We start from the raw sequence: 7,213 nt of genomic DNA, 5'->3' as shown, positions 1-7,213 counted from the left end.
ATGTCTGAAAGTGTTTCCGCACTGAGAGCAGCTGAAAGACTTTATCCCAGTATGAATTAACATGTGATCCTTAAGGCTTGCTTTATGTCTGAAAGTGTTTCCGCACTGAGAGCAGCTGAAAGGCTTTATGTCAGTATGAATTAACATGTGATCCTTGAAGGTTGCTTTCTTTGTAAAACTCTTTCCACACTGAGAGCAGCTGAAAGGTTTCTCTGAAGAGTGAGTTACCAAATGACCATTAAGTTGTCCTTTCCTTGTAAAACCCTTACCACACTGAGAGCAGAAGAAATACTTTATTCCAGCATGAATTAACATGTGATACTTTAAGCTTGTTTTCTGTGTAAAACTCTTTCCACACTGAGAGCAGCTGAAAGGCTTTATGTCAGTATGAATTACCATGTGCCTCTTAACGCTTTCTTTCTCTGTAAAACTCTTTCCACACTGAGAGCAGCTGAAAGGCTTTATTCCAGCATGAATTAACATGTGCCTCTCAAGGCTTGCTTTCTGTGTAAAACACTTTCCACACTGAGAGCAGATGAAAGGCTTTTTGACGACTTTTTTTTTAATGCTGCAACTCACAGATTTTTCTCCATTGACATCATGATCTTTCTGATCCTCCACCTCATTCAGATCTTGTCTTTCTTCTTTCATTTTCATCATGCCTAAAATTAAAACATTATAAAGATGAAAATCAATTGGTACATTTGAAAAATAAGATGTTAAAATATTTGTGTACAGACGAAAACGGTCAAAACTGTCCCTTTTTAACACAGATCCATGAAAATGTCTAAAAACACTGCATTATGCTGCCAGGCCAGTAGATGGCGATGTCACTTTGTAAAGAAACACAACAGATTGACAGCTCCAGCAAACAAGGTTTGTTCTTTTATCGCTTTCTGTAATTTAACAATAACATATTATATCCATGCCATTAGGAGAAACAATATTTAGTTTGGTCACTAGCTTGATTTACACACACACACAAAACATTGAACACTTTTGAGACAAATACAATAATTACACATCAGAGATCACTGATTACAGAACAGACATTAGAATAAACAAGTTTACTTTCATGTTGTGACAATGCTGTCAGGTATATGTAACCCTGGAGCACAAAACCAGTCATAAGGGTAAATTTTTAGAAACGGAGATGTATGCATAGTCTATGTATGCAAAGGACAATATTTGGCCGAGATACTGTTTTCTGGAATATATCTGTTATCTGAGGCAGGGCTCTACGTTAGAGTGCGACCTAATTTCTCAATGGTGTGACTAAAAAAAATGGTGCGACCAGCTGTTCAAGAGAAAAAAAATGGTCTCCGCGACTCTGAAAGTCTCCCTGTGGTTCAACAACAGACACTAGAGCCCTGCATTTCAGCCCGAGCCCAATGGACCCCGCCTGTTTTAGACTTCTCCTTACTTTTATATTTTAGACATCCATCAATTGCCGCGCTGGTGGAAACAACACAAGACCTTGCTACCGCGACTGTCAAGAGTGACGCAACAGTGTTTATTGTCCCGCCGGCAGCAGCGCAGCTGAACAGTTCTCCGTTCAAATAAACGCAATAGGCTCAAGCTTGCCGCAAAACACCGGCAAAAGTAATTACCATAAATGTGACGGGGGAAATAGTAAGGAGATATTTGAATTATTTACCAATAAACTAGTGTTTTCTGAGTCTGTGTCGCAAGGATGAAGTTGCTGATCCTGACTAACCATCTCATTAGACGCGCCTTTAGAGAGAAGTGCATCTTTACGGATTATGATTATAATGAAAGCGGTTTTGTTTTAGATTAGTTTTATTTCGTTAAGTAATCATTTAAAGCTTTGTATAGATATATTTATCATGTCTGTGAGGCATGTTTTCACTGATTTTCGGTTCATTTTTGTACTCCTGTTAAAGACGAGACGCAGAAAGCGCATCGTGTTTGTTTTCTTTATTTTATAAAAGCACAACGTTTTGTAGATATTGTGAGTGCACACAAATAAAAGACCATTTGCAGTTACGAATGATGTATTACTCTTAACTTTATGTGCAAAAATGACGGCGTATCTACTGAAAAAAATGATCAAGTGATCATGCTGGCGTCTACATGTCCTGAAGCGTCTCCGCACAAACTATTGGATATATCGCACATTTTTCTGGGTCTAACGTTTAAACATTGTTATATGCTTGAACTGTTTTATATCTATAGATTTAATTTTAGGCGAGTCGTGATGATTTGAGAAGGATAAATTGATCAAACATAGGCTCACTGTCTAAAGCTGGCCGCTTGGTCGTTACTTAAAAAAAAACAAAAACTTATATTTAACAAACAAAAAATGCTCCAAACGTTTTTCTAAATTAACTTAATAAAAAAACGAAACAAAATATAATCATTTTGCTATTACATACAAAACTGAACTATTTTAATAGCTGAAACAGTAGTATAAGCTGTTTAGGGACTGTTTAGCTGTTCAAATCAGACACTAGAGCATCCCTTCATTCAGACACAGTGGAAGATCTGATAAGAATCAGTGTAGAGGGGCCAAGTCTGGAAGATTTTGATGCTAGAGAAAGTGTGGCCAGCTGGTTTAGCCAAGGCCAAAGGTCAAGAAGGCCAAACTACAGGAGTTTACCATCCGAGGGGCATGTGACTGTAATGGAGTATAGTCCATAAGACATTGAGCCATGAGATGTTCAGTTTGAAGCCCTTAAAACACTTAATTTAGATTTTCTTTTTATTTCATTTATCTTGAGATGTTTTAAGTTTAAATTTCAGCTCAGTGAAGCACTTTAAGCACCAACACTTTTTCAGTAAGTTAACTTTCTTGTAGAATTGTGCTTCAAATAAATAACTTTATGTTGACCAGATTGTTTGTTAATCAATATTGCCTATATGGACAGTGATTTAAAAAAAAGTGAACTTGTAAAACTGCGGTGTTAAATGTGATGCGGTCGAAAATTTGGGTGCACCTAACTTTTGTGCTGGTGCACCTAAGAAAAAAAGTTAGGCGCACCAGTGCATCAAGTTATAAAATTGGTCGCACTCTAGAGCCCTGACCAGCATACCAGCGTCAGAACATACCTAACCAGCATATGCTGTTTTTTTCAGCAGGGTACTAATCAATAATTAAGTCTTGATTTAGGAAATTTACAAAATATCTTCATGCAACATGACCTTTACTTAATATCCTAATAATTTTTGGCATAAAAGTAGTAAGTAATAATAGACAACGGGCCGTTGAGTTATTAGAAAAATAATACACACCCAATGCATTATTTTTCTATTAATCCAATGGCCCGTCGTCAATTATTCTGCGTATACTACAGTTACCACACCTCAAGACATCGATCAGATGATATATTTCCCAGGTATTTGACCGTTTTTTGTACTTAAAATGCTATTTTGAGTAGGATTAGTTTCTTCCGCATCTCATCCAATGCCTGTGTTTCTAATTCCAAAACGTAATTTTAGAACTAGTAAGTGAGGCTTGAACTGTTGATAGCAGACAAATGTAGTTAGTGAATAAGTTGTTAGAGAGAGAGAGAGAGAGAGAGAGAGAGAGAGAGAGAGAGAGACCATGTGAATTACCTCTGAGTCTGTCCATCTCTCAAAAGTGTTTGGCTAATGTCTCTAACGTTACTAAAAGTGAAACTTTAAGTTTATTTTCTTCATGAACACCAGAGGTGGAAAGAGTAGAAAAATATTCTACTCAAGTAAAAGTACCATTACATTAATGAAATTTTACTCAAGTAAAAGTAAAAAGTAGTTCATTTAAAATTTACTCAGAGTAAAAATTACTTAGTTACATTTAAACAGTGGGAGGGAGGCAAAAATGGGACAGGCCAAGGGTGTCAAACTCAGTTCCTGGAGGGCCACAGTCCTGCACCTTAATTAAACACACCTGATCCAGCTAGTTTAATCATTTAGGCCAGTGGTCTCCAACCCTGCTCCTGGAGAGCTACCGTCCTACAGATTGCAGCTCCAACCCCAATCAAACACACCTGAACCAGCTAATCAAGGTGTTCAGGGCTACTTCATAATTACAGACATGTGTTTTGGAGCAGGGTTGGAACTGAAGTCGGCAGGACGGTAGCTCTCCAGGAGCAGGGTTGGAGAACGCTGATTTAGGCTTATTTGAAAACTACAGGATATGTGTGCTGGAGCAGGGTTAGAACTAAACTCTGCAGGGCTACGGCCCCTTCAGGAACTGAGTTTGACACCCCTGGGATAGGCCTATTAATCTCAAACCAGCTGTTTTTAATTAAAGGAATCGGTTATTTAGAATAATAAGACATTTGGGCTGTTACCAGGCAAATCAGTATCAACAAACTCATCTTTTCAATGCAGACCAAATGCAGAAGCTTCATCGGACATGGCATTTAGATGTATTTACACACTGTTTAATGCAGGACATGAATGCATTTAATCTGCAGTTACAAATGCATGGATAATGTTTTGATATACAAAACTTAAAATGTTGAATACTCATTTGAAATTATAAGAAATTATAAAAAAAAAAAAAAAAAAAAAAAAAAAAAAAAAATTCAAAAGATACTTTAAATGTGAAATTAAAATGGCCAGTATGTGTCAGCAAGTCACTGTTAATAAGTGAGTCACTGTGATTGAACCGAATCATTTACACGGTTGATTCATTTAGGAACGAAACACTGTCATGTTGCTCAGAGACGCAAAACTGTGCTTTGGTGGCTGTGTTTCGTATTATTTTTTGTTGTAAAAATAGAGCAAAAACAGGCAATATGGTGTCTAAAACGCAAGTCTCTTAATTAACTTGTTTACTAACCTGTTGTAATATATATATATATATAATCATGATGATTTTTGGAGGAAAAGACGGCATTCTTTGTGTGATTTTGATTTACTATATGAAATGATATATGTAAATTTTCTGCCCTTATATCTTCAATTTTGTGATCATTCTAAATGTATTTTACAAGACTGAATCACACAGTGAAAGAAGGCACTCTAAATGCGCGCGCACATCATTAAAAAAACAATTATGATATTATCGCAGACGATATATATCGCACACTCCGCACCAGTCTTTTTGGCTAATTTGTGCAAAACCTCTTGCTAAAATGTCAAAGCTTCATTTTAACCACCAATGCAACGAAGCAGCTATTTAGCTTACCTCTACACGCTTGCGAAGGGTTGATGTGTTGTCGAGATTTTATAAGCTGCTAGTTTGGTCTCTCTAGGCAAGCACAGCTTACACTGCATAATAAAGCATAAATATGGCCAGGGGTTCACTTCATTTCCTTCGAGTTCAACTTCAGAATATGACGGGGTATTGTTTTCAGCGGTGTCTGCACCACTAACGCCTGTTTTGTCTGTCTGCATCTTTCTTGTGTTTTTAGCGCCAGTTTGCTCTCCTGCCCATTATTTACTGACGTACTTTACAGGGAGCGAATTTTTTTTTTTTTTACTCAGTAATTAATGTGTTTTAAAATGTAGCGAAGTACAATACTTCAAACAAAATATACTTAAGTAAAAGTAAAATTACAGATTTTAAAAATTACTTTAAAAAGTAGAAGTACACAAAAACTCAATTACAGTAACGCGAGTAAATGTAATTCGTTACTTTCCACCTCTGATGAACAACAAACATTTTCCCTGAAAATAATTGCACACCATAGAATATAGAACGTCAACCAATCAGATTCAAGCATTCAGTGCCCCTGTAGTATAAAAAGTTATTATTTTGACACATACAATGCATTTTTGGCTGTTGCTACAAATATACCAGTGCCACTTATAACTGGTTTTTTGCTCCAGGGTCACATATATCTCACAATAAAACTCTCTTTGCATTTTTGCAAAGCCTGCTGCAAAACTGTTACTGACTTACAGCGAAATGTACTGAACACGCAAATAATGCTCTTCTGAGACATTAACATGAATTAACCACAGTCCTACAGCGACTTTAAAATGACTTTAAAATGTGGTTTCTACTACTAGACAAAAAACAAATTCAGTCTCTAATGCTCTGAGTTCAACACAGTTTTATGATTCCAAAGAGGAAAATAAAGTCTAATTAAAGTAATAATTAAATCTCCTCAGTGTCAGTTCAGTCACATTTCCAAAAGAACTTTGAAACATGGATTTCAGACATTTTAATGATAGTTAAGGTCTTTTTTTTACAAGGACCTGTAGATGTACCAATTAATTAAAGATAAACGAAGAATAAACACCAACCTCCTTGTTCCTCGTGTTTTATTCTCCGGGTTTCTGGTTCCTCGTGTTTTATTCTCCGGGTTTCTGGTTCCTCGTGTTTTATTCTCCGGGTTTCTGGTTCCTCGTGTTTTATTCTGCAGGTTTCTGGTTCCTCGTGTTTTATTCTCCGGGTTTCTGGTTCCTCGTGTTTTATTCTGCAGGTTTCTGGTTCCTCGTGTTTTATTCTCCAGGTTTCTGTTTGTTCGTGTTTTATTCTCCAGGTTTCTAGTTCACTCGTGTTCTCTTCACTCTCTTCTTTAACAAACACCATCTTCACAGCAGCAGATCTCAGTTCAGATGATACTCCTCCAGATATTCCTGCTTGATTCAAAACTTAGTCACGACTGTGAGGACAAGAATATTACAGGTATTTATTGATCAGATTCAAAAACTGTATCTCTACTTACAGAAGCAACATTTCCAACAGTTTGTATTAAACCAGTATCACAACAAAACAATAAAGAGCGGAGTGAAACTAATCTTCTTCCTCTGAGGTTTAATGGTGTTTGTCAAACAATCGTATGTGTTTTAGCGCCACCCGCTGGACTGGAGTGTGAAGCGACGAGAGGAGGGAAATAATACGGGGAGGTTTGTTTTCCTTTGAGAAAAAAAGCCGATCTGCACAAATAAATGAAAAACAATTTATAGACACACATGGTATTTGATCAACACCAACAACCTTCGTGAGTGAGGATTGTAGAGAAAAAAGAGGAAAGTCAAATATTTTAGTGGAAATCAGTTTCCTAATGGTTATAAAGGCAATTCCACCACCGAATAGTTGCTATTTGCTTCCAAAATTATTTGTTTTTAATTTCTTTTTTTTTTTTTAAGGGCACCTGCAAAAAATACTTTAGATGGTGTTTGGATATAAATGTGTGTTGACTGTGTGTGAACACAACCACCCTACAATGACAAAAATCCACCCACACCCAATTTAAAAAAAAAAAAAAAAAAAAAAAAAAAAAAAAACTTTTTTATATCACCTATAGACAGG

At 36.5% G+C, this 7,213-nt stretch overlaps 1 long non-coding RNA gene across 1 annotated transcript; it reads right to left on the bottom strand.

The window, feature by feature from the left end:
• Positions 1–466: 466 nt before the first annotated feature.
• LOC122136426 lies at positions 467–6,263 on the bottom strand. The gene is made up of 2 exons (XR_006154120.1): positions 6,202–6,263; positions 467–662 (listed from the first exon to the last, which is right to left on the bottom strand). It is a non-coding gene; the product is annotated as an uncharacterized LOC122136426 (long non-coding RNA).
• Positions 6,264–7,213: the final 950 nt, after the last annotated feature.

The sequence above is a fragment of the Cyprinus carpio genome, chromosome B3 (assembly GCF_018340385.1).
Source record: "Cyprinus carpio isolate SPL01 chromosome B3, ASM1834038v1, whole genome shotgun sequence".
Taxonomy (NCBI): domain Eukaryota; kingdom Metazoa; phylum Chordata; class Actinopteri; order Cypriniformes; family Cyprinidae; genus Cyprinus; species Cyprinus carpio.
The sequence above is the reverse complement of the archived record's forward strand: the minus strand, read 5'-3'. Positions and strand labels throughout refer to the sequence as shown.